Here is a 315-nt window from a genome sequence, read left to right on the forward strand (position 1 = left end):
AGATAATGAGCGTCTCGGCAGCCCGTTTTCTCCTCCGTGAGGTGACACGGTTGCTCGCCTGCCCTAGCAAATTCCCACCGGAAACACCTCCGGCTCTCCAAGGATTCCGGGAAGAAGTCACTAACAGGGAGGCCGAGGGGAGGGAAAGCGGGGGCTCGCACCCCGAGAGCCCGTTTTCTCCTCCGTGAGGTGACACGGTTGCTCGCCTGCCCTAGCAAATTCCCACCGGAAACACCTCCGGCTCTCCAAGGATTCCGGGAAGAAGTCACTAACAGGGAGGCCGAGGGGAGGGAAAGCGGGGGCTCGCACCCCGAG

Source organism: Eurypyga helias, unplaced genomic scaffold (genome assembly GCF_000690775.1).
Source record: "Eurypyga helias isolate BGI_N326 unplaced genomic scaffold, ASM69077v1 scaffold28357, whole genome shotgun sequence".
NCBI classification, from domain to species: Eukaryota; Metazoa; Chordata; class Aves; order Eurypygiformes; family Eurypygidae; genus Eurypyga; species Eurypyga helias.